This window comes from Canis lupus, chromosome 20, assembly GCF_048164855.1.
Source record: "Canis lupus baileyi chromosome 20, mCanLup2.hap1, whole genome shotgun sequence".
NCBI lineage: Eukaryota > Metazoa > Chordata > Mammalia > Carnivora > Canidae > Canis > Canis lupus.
The window spans coordinates 57,610,625-57,623,815 of record NC_132857.1 but is presented as its reverse complement, the minus strand read 5'-3'; the positions used below and the strand labels follow the sequence as shown (position 1 = coordinate 57,623,815).

General features: G+C 42.3%; 1 long non-coding RNA gene and 1 pseudogene across 1 annotated transcript in view; one reads left to right on the top strand and one right to left on the bottom strand.

Moving 5' to 3' along the window:
* LOC140611991 (uncharacterized) overlaps positions 1–13,191 on the top strand; it is a 113,680-nt gene that overhangs the window by 46,644 nt on the left and 53,845 nt on the right. The window lies entirely within an intron of this gene.
* On the bottom strand, positions 3,226–12,244 carry LOC140611574 (large ribosomal subunit protein uL10-like; annotated as a pseudogene).

Below are 13,191 nucleotides of genomic sequence, written 5' to 3'. Positions count from 1 at the left end.
TGGCTCATGAACGACACTGGACCATATCATTTATCATACAAATGGACAAAAGGCATAAACCAGAACAGTCCTGGATGAGCCAGCGCACGGGGCCATCCCACGTATATTCAGTCTCTCTGGTTTCAGCATCGATTATGTGCTGCTTCACACTGTTACCTGCTCCACAAGTGCAGTCTTATTCTACATTTTAACTAATTTTAATTTTACATTTTAAGTAGACTAATAAGTGTCCAACCCGAATGACTAGTAAAAATTGATATGTATTGATAGGAATTGAATGATTAGTAAGAATTCAATGTGTTTTTTTTTCTTTCTTTCTTGATTGATTAGCAAAGACCTTAATAACCTCTAAGATTTTTCTGCCTCTGCCTCCAGACTATCAGCCTCTTACTTGTGATTCTGTGGTTATTGGGTTTGTCGGTTTTTGCTCAAAGCCTCTGAAATTGCATTGAGACACAGGAGGCCTTTTTACCTGATTCTGGGAGGTCTGGATTGGCAACTAATTCTGGGGCCCAGAATGTCCGGCAGCCTGTACCACTGAATTGATCAGTGGTCTCACCATATTTTCAAAGTGGATGGTCCTATTCCTGAGCTTCTATTCCGTTTCTCTTGGGATAAAGTTATAGTGTTTAATGCTTGTTTGCTTTGCATTCCATCCCAAACAAATTAACAACAACAACAAACAGATTTATTTATTTATTTTAAAGATTTTATGTATTCATGAGAGACACAGAGAGAGAGAGGCAGAGAGACCCAGGGAGAGGGAGAAGTAGGCTCCATGCAGGGAGCCCGATGGGGGACTCGATCCTGGGACCCCAGCGTCACACCCTGGGCCGAAGGCAGATGCTCAACTGCTGAGCCACCCAGGCATCCCCAAAAAACAGATTTAAAGTGGGGCAGGATAAGAGGGAACAATGATGACTATTGGAGGGAAAAAAAAAACAAAAACAAAAACTAATTAAAACCTTTTTTTTTTTTTTTTTCATGGCAGGGCTCCTTTTCACTGGAATGTCTTGATTTGCCTTATTAAGTTTGAAAATGATCCTGTACTTGCTCTCCCATCCCCTTCAGAGCCGTATAATAGTCTCAGCCTGCTAGAAAGAATGTTGGGGAGACAAGTGCTTGAGCAAATGAATGACCACACAGCACTGTAAGAACAACGATAGACAGACTTAGGAACGTTCCCGTAGAGAGGGCCGAGCTCTGTGAGGGTGGGAGTGGTGAATGGGATGTGATGTCAGGGCAGGCAGATCCTGATCTGGGTTTCGAGAGATGGGCAAATCCATTATGGAGCATAGGCATAAAGGGATCATGAAAGACTTGTGTGAGTGTAAAAATCCCATAATTGAAGTGTCGGGTGTTGGAACTACTGTTAAAATTGATTTGTGTGGCTGGTTATGTTCTTTCACAGGAGCCTTGAAACTACGAGTGATCTCTTTATATACTGCATGTTTGTATGAAAACTGGTCCGAGGGGTATGTGAGTGACTTTGCTGTCTTAATAACTAACATTGTTTTAAAAAGACAAATGTAATTCACGTAATTAAAAATATGTATGTACAGATATATAAAATATATATTTTGGGAGGTGTATACCCACAATTAGATTCTCCTTTTTGAGGCATCCTTTTTTTTAAATTTTTAAAATTTTTTAATTTTTCCTTTTTTTTTTTGAACTGTTTGGATCTCCATAGAGGTGCCATATTTTGCAACACAGTAAGGTTTTTGAGACACCCCAAATTTATAAAGCTGTATCCAGAGATCATAACTTCCTTAGCGAACCGTAAAACACATATGCTTAAGTAATTAAAGGTACTTGTGGGGTTAAAGCATGCTTGAAACTCCCAAACAAGTTTGTAAGTACTTTTCCAGAGAACCCTTTGCCCAAGAAAGCTTACGTCGGTCCTCCGCACAGCAATAACGTGCACCACTGACCTCAGAATATCTGATGACGAGCTTTCCTCAACACAAAGAGTTGATCTTTTGCTTATTTGCCCTCCATGGGAGTATGTTGTTGAACTGTGGCTCGGGGATGCGGTGAGTTAGTAAAGGAGGGAAGTGAGAGTTTTAATTTTCCTAGTTAAGATTCATCACCATCCCTCGATACCGCTGTACCTAAATGTAGGCTGTCTTCTTGCGATGGTTAGGTTTTGGTTGGTTCTCAATGATCGAGACCCACCGGTTGTTTGTGTAGAGAATCAACAGGTGACCGCTTTGCTTGGTGCATGTCATGGCTCTGGTCTGCGGCGGGAAGTGACTCTGGTCATCTTGGAGTGGGCCTATTCCCTTTGGTCAGCTTTTCTAGCTTTACTGCCTATAATGACTTTTTCTCACAACTCTTAACGGCTCTTTCCTCTCTTCAACCCTTTTCTTAGGGGAGAAAGAAGAGATGTAGTATAGCACCACCCTGCGGGAATTGGTACTGGGGAGACCGGTGCAAGAACATGACAGTAGAAGACCTACTTCTACCATTGTCAGTGATAAAGTCCTTGATCTTGACCTACCCAATTTATGTCTCCTGCCAGCACCCCTGAAGCTGTGGCCGGCTAAATTGTTACTTTGCAAGTTGGGTAAACTCTGACTCTTTATGGTTCTTGACATTTCTTGTATAAACTCTCTGTGACCTAATTTCTTTGCCCACCCATTAAATATGGGTGTTTCCCAAAGTTCTGCTGCTGGCTTACTACTTTTCTCCTTACTCATCCTTTCCTTGGGTGATCTTATTTAGTCTCGTATGTGGTTCTAAATGATAGAAGATGCCTTGCAAATCTGCATTTCTAGCCTCAAACTCTCATTGGAGCTCTGTACTCCTATTCCCAACTCTGATGCTCAGGGCACCTCAAACTTAACATGTCTTGTACTAACTACTTGTACCCGCCTGGGTCCTCACCTCCTTTAGGATCTTTACCTCAGTTGGTGGTACAGTCATGTACCTGGGCACATAAACTAAGTGATGACCCTTGACTCCTATCCTCCTCTGAAACCCCCACATTTTAGTCATTAGAGCCACTTATTTTCCTTCTTAAATCATTTTCATTTCCAGCTTTATTATCACTACTCCCAGTTGAGCCCCTCCTATGTGGTTCTCAGCCACAATAGTGTATTAGTCAGTGTTCTCCAGAGAAATAGAATTGTATGTGCAGAAAGTACATCTGTATCTATAGATCTCCAATAGAAGATAGATATTTGGATAGCTAGCTAGCTAGGCTTATTAGAAAGGGTTGGATTATGTCATTACAGAGGCTGGTAAGCCCAACATCTGGTGGTGCAGGAGACCTAGGAAGAGCCAGTATTTTAGTTCTGGGGCCATCAGGTAGGACGAAGCAATGTTGCAGATGGAAGACCACAGGCAGTTGCTTGGGGAATTCTCTCCTGCTTGAGGAAGGATTGGCCTTTTTATTCCATTCAGGCCTTCAACTGACTGGATGTAGCCCACACACAATATGGAAGTCATCTGCTTTACCCAAGTCCACCCATTTAAATGTTGATTTTACCCCAAAACACCATCATAGAAACACCTAGAATACTGTTTGACCAACTATCTGGGCACCTTATGACCCAGTCAAGTTGACCCATAAAATCAACCATCACAGATAGCCTCCCAAATGGTCTGTTTTCGCTTTTGTTCCTTTCAGATTTGTCCTCCAAAGGCATCTATCCAAAAGACAAATCAGACCACATGGCTCTTCTACTTAAAATTGTTCAGTGATTCCATATTACCTCCAGAATAAAGTCCATACTGCTAACCTCAGCTAACACACAGAGATCTAGGATCTTGCTCTGCCCATATTGCTGCAAATTACTTCCTTGCCATTCCTCACCTGACATATTGTGCTCTCTAGTGGCTTTTAGTGTTACAATTCCTTGGACACATAAAGCCAAGATTTCTGCTGTCCTTCTAAGTGGAATTCTTTCCTGCTCCCCTGGCACTTGGCCGATTCCCACTACTGACTGACACATAACTCAAGGAATATTCCTGACTTTCTTTGATTCTGTGCAGAATATGGTGTCCATATTTTTACCATAGCTTTACTACACTTATTAGAAATAATATTAGAAATATTAGAAATAAATCAGTTTAATCATGGGACTGACAAACCAACCTCTTATAAGGCAAGAGACTGTCTAATTTATTTTGTAACCTCAGCGTCTGACTAGCGTCTGACATAGTGTTGCTTGATAACTGTTGACTGATTCACTGACTGATTTGAAATCCATAAAAACTCCATATTGGAGTCGGATGGAGGACATAAAGGAAAACACAGATCTGCTTTAGTGAAAATAGAAACTAAAACAAAAATTAAAGGCACCATAGAGTTTCAGATTTTTGGGGAAAGTAACTTTAAGCAACTTGTAACAAGTCAAGAGCTTCTTTTTGAGCATTAAGCATACCTGTAAGGTAGTGTCTGGCCGGTTGGTGGAGCATATGAGTCTTGACCTCAGGATTGTGGGTTCGAGCTCCATATTGGGGGCAGGGATTACTTCAAAATAAAATCTTTAAAAAAAAAGAATACCTGTCAGACCAGAGGCTACATGTGACTTTCTTCATCATGATCATAAGGCCATTTCCTTCTCTGCTAAACAGCCAGAGAGTTGGGGTTGTGGTGCAGCGATAAGCCTGAGAACCCAGGATGGAGATAAGTGATTGTTGTCGCACTAGTGGGTAAGATCAGCTGACAGTTCAAAAAATTATTTTATTTATTTATTTTTTTCAAAAAATTATTATTAATCATTATTATTGTTATTTTTGAAAGATTTCAGATGCCTGAGAACACTATAATTATTATTATTATTATTTTTTTGTGGTTTGCACTTAATACACAGGCATTTTTTGCTGCTAGGCACTGTTTAGTCCATACACCATATTCTGGGCCCCCGAAACCATGGCAACCATGATTTCTGATCATTTGTAGGCAATTTAATTTGGCTTAAACATTTAGATCCATTATTCTGCTGGTTATTTCTGAAAATGATTTAAAACACACTTCAACAGGCATCAATTTTTATTTTATTTTTTTTCTGAACCATTAACATTATCTTTTTTTTTTTTTTTTAAGATTCTAGAGGTAGAAAGTGATTTGTAGCCATCAGGTTATCCATTTGCTTATGGACCATTCACTTAGTCTTTGAAATAGGGTTCAAAGAATTCAGTGTAGGGCAGAGATGGGTAGTATTTTTATTTTATTTTTAAAAGAGATTTATTTATTTATTTTAGAAAGAGAGAGGAGAGAGAGAGAGCAGGAGGGGCAGAGGGAGAGGGGCTTGGAGCCTGATGCTGGGCTCAATCTCACAATCCTGAGATCATGACCTGAGCTGAAACCAAGAGTCGGCTGCTTAACCAACTGAGCCGCTCAAGCGTCCTGACAAGTATTATCTTTTAAAAGAATTAATAATGGCCCTTTCTCATTTTCCTCTAAGTTAACACCATGATGAGCTCAATAACTTTTTTTTTTTAAATTTCACTTATTTGAGAGTGAGAGAATGAGTGTGAGAATGGGGAGCAGCAGAGGCAGAGGGAGAAGCGGACTCCCCGCTGAGCAGGGAGCCCATGGGGGGCTGGATCCCAGGACCCTGAGATCATGACCTGAGCCGAAGGCAGGCGCTTCACCGCCTGGGCCACCCAGGGGCCCCTCAAGTACTTTCAAATCCTGAAATGCAAACTGAGATAAAGACAGTTACTGACGGTTTTACATGTGTGTTGGAAAGTAGGATGGTACCATTATTTTTTAAAGCTCTTAACTACAGGAATAAAATATGTCCAGTTTCTAACATCTCTGTACATCCAGAATCACTGTAGCTTCTCAATTTACAATAGCTGAATCATCTAGAGGTTATGAAGATTGGGGTCAGAAAATAACAGGCCGGGTTTCAATCCTCAAAGCTCAAGAGGAACTAATGTCCTTCACAGGTTTCTCCAATTGGAATCTAGAAGCTTCCCTTCATAATGACTCAAGATAAATTCCCCACATTTGTCAAAACTTGTGGATATATAAGGAAATTTTTCTTCTCTCCAACTTGAGAAAGACAGTTTTGTTTTCTCATAGTCAGTGGGTGGGGGAGTTCTAGTACTTCTTGTTGATAAAATATTTATAAGGCAATATTCTCGAAGTTGTACAATTGTGATGGTAAACACATTTATATGAAATTTAATGAGGCCAAGTGGGAGTGTAGTTAAATATCTTCTTGGAAATCTTGGCAAGTTACAACGGAGATTAAGATTCTAATTCATTTTAAAATGGGATTCAGTAATTTGTTATCTTTCAACCCTTTTGTAATTGTACTGGGGAGTCATACAAAAAGCACAAATATTAAGATTCCTTATGCCGGTGTTAGTTTGGCTTGTCAGTGTCTCTAGAGCTTCTTTTTCTTTGTTCAGATTACACACTTGGCTAAATGTTATCATTTGCATTTTGATATATACACTGGATTTTGTTAGTGGCAGAAATATCTTTATAAATAAATGAGAAGAAATTTTAAGATGTTTCATTTCTGCATGTAAACATCTGTGGGCACAAAAAGCCTGATGTTGTCAACAGAACCTTGATACTATGGTAGGGTTTTGTAATAAACAGTAGGGAAGTGTTAGTAATTGGGCAGACAGCGCGAGGAGTCTTGGTCTAAGCAGATGAGCCTCCGTGGGCCTGATGCCCTTTTAAGCAAACTCTGTTGAGAACTGAGGTGTTTTTGTTTTTGCTTTTTTGGTTTTGCTTTGTTTTGTTTTGTAACTTACAGACCATCCTCTACATTGTTAAGAGAAACTCATACCTTAAATGTAAAGTTGGCTGGTACAAGCCATTTAAAAAAATTCTCTTTGATTTTTGAAGCCAGATTGTATGACAGACTTTTAGTCCTGCATTTTTGTTTATTTGAAATATTTTATTCATTCATTTATTTTAGATGGGGAGGAGGAGAGCACCTGTGTAAGCAGGGAGAGGGAGAGAGACTCCTGAGTAGACTCCACACTGAGCGCGGACCCTGATGTGGGCTTTATTTTTATTTATTTATTTATTTATTTATTTATTTATTTATTTATTTATTTAATTCATGAGAGACACAGAGAGAGAGGCAGACACACAGGCATAGGGAGAAGTAGGCTCCACTTAGGGAGCCCAACGTGGGATTTGATCCCGGGTCTCCAGGGTCACGCCCTGGGCCGAAGGCGGCGCTAAACCGCTGCGCCACCCGGGCTGCCCCACCACCTTCTTAAACCAGTATTCTCACGTGGCAGTAGCAAACAGTCTTCAACCTTTACATATTCTAGTCAACTGCCTTTTAAATGTTTCTTTTGTCTAAATACACAGTCAGATTTGCATATTATTATCTCAGCTGTTCCAGCTCTATCTCCCAGTCTTCTCTTTTCCCTACTCATGGTCCTGCTGCTGTTTCACTGGGCTCGAGATTCCATTCCTGGCAGTGGAGGGAAGGGAGGGAGTTGCGGTATTTATACAGCATACGGTGTGGCCGCAGAAAGGCTGGTCCACTCCCTCAGTATCGGTTTTGCCCAGATGCCAGTGCCGCCCACCTATTGTTGTCCATAGCTGACTCTCTAGACCGGAGGACATGCAACATTGGCTCTTTTGTGTGTCATGGTGGATGACACATTCTGTGTCCAACTGGTACCTTTTGTAGCATAATGCAGGGGGTCCTGTAGAGGCAGCATTGCTTTCCCTCCCCTCTTTTCAAGTTTTTGCTAATGTGGTCCTCTTCATTCTTTTTTTTTTTTTTTTTTTTTAAGAGAAGTAAGCCTTTGTTTTCTTGTTTCACAAATAAAGTTGGCTGAGTTGATTGCTTTTCCATGATTAGCCAAAGAGACCAATCCTGCATCATCCTCCAACTCCTACGACTCTTCCTTTGTTTCAGCCTAGGCTGCGACTGCGGCAGCGGCAGGTGCGGCAGTGGGGGCAGCGGCCACGGTGACAGCAGCCAAAAAGGCAGATGGGTCATCCAGGAAGGCCTTGACTCTTTTAGTGAGTGGGAAGGTGTTACCAGCCTCTGCAGACAAAGCCAGACCTGCTCATATCTATTAATGATGGAAAGGGGCACTGTTGGCAATAACCTGCCTGTAGACATACGCTGACAACGTTGTGGACGCCCTCCAGGAGGTGAGAATGCAGTTTCCTCTGTGATGTCAAGCACTTCAGGGTTGTAGGTGCTGCCGCTGCCACCCACATGCTGGATGATCGACTCAAAGGAGGAGGGGGGAAATGTTCAGCATGTTCAGCAGTGTGGCTTTGCTGGCTCTCATTTTGTCTGTAGTCTTTATCAGCTGCAATTCACTAAGGATTTCAATGGTGCCCCTAGAGATTTTAGTGGCGGCGTAAAGCCTGGAGAAGGAGGCCTTCTCGGGCCCCGGACCAGTGTTCGGGGCTGGCACAGTGACTTCACACAGGGCTATGATATGACACCAGCTGGCATGTTATTGGCCAGCAGCATGTCCCTGAACTCAGCAAGGTCTTCCTTACTGAGCACAAAGCCCCCATTCCACCAATGCGAGGCTGCAGTCTCTCCAGATACCCTTGAATGGCCTTGTGCATCATGGTGGTCTTGCCCATCAGCATGACAGCCTTCCCGTGGACGGACATGAATATGCTGCATCTGCTTGAAACCTACAGTGTGTGCCTCTACAGTGAAACATTTTGAATAATCATCCAAAAGTTGGATGATCTTAAGGAAGTGGTGGGACTCCCAGCTTGTCCTGACCCCCGAGCTTCACGGTGGTATGTCAGGGATGGCCACATAGGGTTTAAATACAATGTCACTCTCACAAGGATGCCTGTAGAGACCTCTTCATTCTTTGGGTGGGCCTCCTTTGGGGAAAGCAAGCTGAGTCATCTTACTAGATACTTTCAAGTGCCTATTCTAAGTTCACAAAAACCTAGAAATCCCCCGTCCCTCAGACTTGCTGCTTAGGAAACCAGAGGTGATGTTTACTTGTTCCTTCTCCTCTCTGCTGACCCTTTTCCCAGGCTCGCCCGGCATCGGCATACTTCTAGGTCTGCTACTCACTACAGAAGTGGTCGGCAATCCTCTCCATCCAGAATCACCCTCACACTTCTGGGGAGATGCTCTTAGGCATCCACTCTCCCCTTGGGGTTACAGTAGGGAGTGGGGAGTGGGTGTCCCCAATATGGTTTTTACTTTGTTTCTTTAGTATGATTTTCCAACTAGCTGTGTATTTTGTCCTCTAGAAGAGAAGGAAAGGAACATATAATAAATCTTCATGTCCAGTCCTGACTGTTTTTATTCTTACAAGTAGCTAGATGTGCACTGAATAGTTTGTAATCTGAGTCTGTGTGTGTGTGTGTGGGGGGGGTGTTGTTTTGAAAGTAGAGAGTTGTTAAGGGGAGGAGGGAAGCAGAAATCATCACTCTTTGTTTCAAGTTGCTAGAAATGACTCATTAGAGAGAAGAGATGTAGGAGAGGGGAGAGCGTTGCTGGAGTGACTCTTTAAACAGGAAGGGGGATGGTAGCCGGTGCTCCGTTGGTCTGCCTGCCTGGACCTTTTGCCTCTTGCCTTTCAGTTGAAAGTTTCCTGCCTTGTTTACTCTTTCCTGATTGTTGCTTTGGGTGTTCTGAATAATGTAGCCGAGTGCTTCATGAAGGATCAGAGAAGAAATAGGAACTTTTGAGAGGTCCAAGTTTTGGACTTAAGATTTTTTCACAACAGCTTTGATTGTGAGTTTAAAGTAGCGATATTCAACCAGGAGGAAGCAATAACAGCTAACGGATAATCGTGGTTATGTTTGTATGTTGATTTGTTTTCCTAAAAAAAAAAAAAAACGCAAACTTCCCCCATAATGGCAATTGTTAGTGTTGGAGTTGGGAAAGCAGTTGGGGCATGGCCTCAGGGTAAGAATAGAGGACCAGAGGGTCAACCTCAGAACATCACGTTGAAGGATGTCATCACTACTCCCTGAACGTGTAAATCATACAGCAGTCTTTCCTGTCTGGGATGAGCATGTGCATCTGTGCTTTGCTTTCCAAGAATGAAAGTTACGAGGGATGCCTGGGTGACTCGGTGAGCGTCTGCCTTTGGCTCAGGGTGTGACCCCGGGGTCCTGGGATCGAGTCCCCTGCAGGGAGCCTGCTTCTCCCTCTGCCTGTGTCTCTGCCTCTCTCTGTGTGTCTATCATGAATAAATAAAATCCTTATGAAAAAAGAATGAAAGTTATGCTTGTTTTATAACTGCATAAAGCTTGACCTAGTTGAATATGCAGGTACCTGCTTGAAGATACTGTTCTATAAAAGGGATCCCACTCTGAGCTCAGAAAGAAAGGGGTAGGAAATCTCCTTAGGCTTCAGAGGCAAGAGACAAAGATATCCAAGTGGAATGAAAGCGAATGTAGGCAGGAAGCCCTGGTGGGGTTGGAAGTTGAAGACCATAGGGGAGTGTAGAACAGAGTAGAAGGTAATACCAAAAAGGGGCCAGGTGTCCAGCGGGGAAGGCACACCTGACAGGTCTCACAGGTGGAAACAAAGTGTTAGCTAGAAGCCTCTGGAGACGTTAGAAGTAAAATGGTCAGGATCCAGGCAAGAAGTTCATTGACACTTGTGGGGCGTAGGAAGCAACCAATAACATGAGCTTAAGGTAGGATTCCAAGCTCAAAATATTCTAAGACAGAGACCAGATTACAGTCTTGGTGTGACGGATAGAAATAGGTTAATGTGGCTAAAGTGAGTAATGTGGTCAAGCTATTCCAACTCTCGGCTCTCTGGAATATTTTACACGCACACGCAGACACAGGGAGGACTGATATAGTAAAGAACAGAATGCCCACAAAATCTCATAGAAGTAGAAGGAAAATATCAGTAATTTCATTCTATTTTTGCTTCTGTATGCTTTCTAAATGGTCTTCAGTGAATGTTATTTTAAAAAATATTAATATAAAAATGAAAAACAAAACAAAACAAAAAAAGAAAAGCAATCGACGCAAATGAATTGCAGGGTACTTGCAGAGAGTTTGAGAATTTGGTATTTTGTTCGGTGACTGGTGATGGATCCTGCCTAGAAGGGGCACAGATGCAAAACTAAATTATTGCAGGACACAATAAATTCTCTTGGAATTGTAAATTTCCATATCCAATCTGTGGGCCTTTTATCTTCTAGTGGAAATTTCTCAACGGACTGATAGAACAGCCACTTTCTTCCAAAACCGTCATTTAGGTTGGGTCTGTCTGGGACAAGATGAAATAAGATTTGGAAATTATTGAACTGAGGTGATTAATTGGAAGGATTCAAACTGAATAAATTAAGATTGGACCCCAGTTCCTGTACTCAGCTGGATACTTTTTATTGGCCGATTGAGCCCATAATGGGATAATGGAATAAGAAGAATGTTGGGCTTTGTTTTTTAGTTCATTTTGCAAATGAGAAAAGCCTTAGGCAAAATTCCTTTTGTTCTTAATGCCAAAATATTTCACCATTAACTCAACATAAAATGTATTAGATAATAATTTCTAAAAAACACTGGACCAATAAACCTTGTAAAAATTTTTTAAAAAAAATCTTGTAAAATTTAAAAATGTTTCCTGTCCCAAATACTTTCATTAACCCCCAATGATAAAAGTAGAGCCAAAGATATTAATAACGAGAAGATAAACAAATCTTTCTCAGAGCTTTTATTCATACCTCAGGAATTGGGTTAGAAGAAAATAAATATTTGGTTACATGAATGAAATCCACTATTCAAGTGTATTACACACACATGTACGTGACTAAGTACAGTCCTCTGGTCCAGTTGCAAAGTCGGTTTGAATAACTCTCATGATTTTGACCTGTTCTTGTTCGTGTGTGTCCCCTGAATTTTGGAAAGGCACAGTAGCATTAGGACAATAATTGGATGGCTTGGCCATAGATTCCTTGGATGTTAGATGACTCACATGCTGTGTCTTTAATTAATGCAAGCCAGTTGTGTTTAGCAGGGGATAGCAAATGGGCCATTGTCGTGTTTGGTAGAGTCATGCCACCCTTACCCACCATGGGTTGGGTGGATAAAGGTCACAAAGGAGCCCCTAAGGAATATGACGATGCTAAATGGACCCTAAATGTGCCCTCCCCCACATAAGCACCGATTGAGGTTGTAATATGGAATTTATCAGGACTCTGCTAATTACAGATCCTTTCCACTCTTTGCTACAGTAAAATAACGAACCTCGTTTAATACCGTCATTAACATGCTGCGAGCGCAGTGATTGCTCCCATCCACAGAAACCCTCAGCACGACCCCCAGGTGGGCGGCGGACATGCGTGTTTTCTGACTCGGTTATTTGCTTTGTCATGACGGCTTTGGATGGACTTATTCAGGCTGAATGGGATTTACCTGTTAGGAGGACAGGTCTGGGATGATTAGGCCAAAGCAGCTGGCTTTATTCATGTTTTCCCATCTCTTAGTTCCACTTAACAGATACAACTCCTCCTGAGGCCAGCCCAGAGGTGTAAAGTGCCATTTTGTTTCTTGTTGCTACGGCCGTTTATCCTCTCGCATATATTTGCACAGGTTTTCTTGCTTCTAGATGGTAGTTGCGAGACTGCCGAAGTCACTCCTCTTTTCTGGATGTGTGTGTGTGGACACTGAGCTCCAGCATGCACAGCCCGCTGCGGCCTGGGCTCCCCCTGGGCTCCATCACTGCTCTGTTGGTTCGGGTGCATTGACTGGGCATGGGCGCTGAGCCTGGCGTAGAACCTGAGGCATTAGAATGGTTTCCCTAAACTTCCCTTCCGGAGTGGGGTGTCCTTTCCTTTTCTTCTTCTGTGCAGGGAGATAAGCTGCTCAGGCCCAGGGTCCGGGCTATGTGGACTCCCATAAAAGCCCTGGGCCCTTTCTGTGTGATGCTTTATTTTTTGTTCTAAGCAACTAAACAAGTTTGTCTTCATGCTTCCCCTGTGTCATCCTGCACCTGTCCATTAGGATCAACCACCAAATTCCCTAACCAGTGAGTGCAGGGTTGGCAGAGATGCCCACGATAGCTCCTTGTGGGATGCGTGAGCTGGCATCAGCTCACCACTGTTTATGGGTATCTCACACTTTGTGTGGTGTTCCCAATTCCAATTAAAAAGGGAGTCAAAATTCAGGGGAGTCAATAGTATAAAGGCGTACCTTGCCTAATGCAGTAGAAATGGCCCAGAAAGTTGCACCTGAATAGAATATTTATTAATCATAAGGGAGGTCATTATATCGGAGAAAACTGTAGT